This window comes from Carlito syrichta, unplaced genomic scaffold (genome assembly GCF_000164805.1).
Source record: "Carlito syrichta isolate Samal-C Ts95f unplaced genomic scaffold, Tarsius_syrichta-2.0.1 Scaffold303213, whole genome shotgun sequence".
Lineage (NCBI taxonomy): Eukaryota > Metazoa > Chordata > Mammalia > Primates > Tarsiidae > Carlito > Carlito syrichta.
The window spans coordinates 139,526-139,824 of record NW_007247309.1 but is presented as its reverse complement, the minus strand read 5'-3'; the positions used below and the strand labels follow the sequence as shown (position 1 = coordinate 139,824).

The 299-nt window shown below is 41.5% G+C and overlaps 1 protein-coding gene across 1 annotated transcript in view; it reads right to left on the bottom strand.

The window, feature by feature from the left end:
* Positions 1-299, bottom strand: part of ABCG8 (ATP binding cassette subfamily G member 8) — a 22,092-nt gene that overhangs the window by 14,714 nt on the left and 7,079 nt on the right. The window lies entirely within an intron of this gene.

The window sequence follows — 299 nt, the reverse complement described above, 5'->3', positions numbered from 1 at the left end:
AAAAAAAAAAGGCCACAACATGAAGCAAAATATCTTCACTTAATGTTAGTAATTTATTAATAATTATCAAGTGTTTGTGCACATTGTGTTAATCACTTTACATTCATGATCTCATGCAATCCTCACTGAAAATCTATAACATACGTACTGTTAGAATCTCTGTTTTGTTTTGTTTTGTTTTTTTGAGTTGGAGTCTCACTGTGTCGCCCAGGCTGGAGTGCAGTGGCATGCTCCCGGCTATCGCAGCCTCGACCTGCCGGGCTCCGGCGATCCTTCTGCCTCAGCCTTCCAAGTAGCTG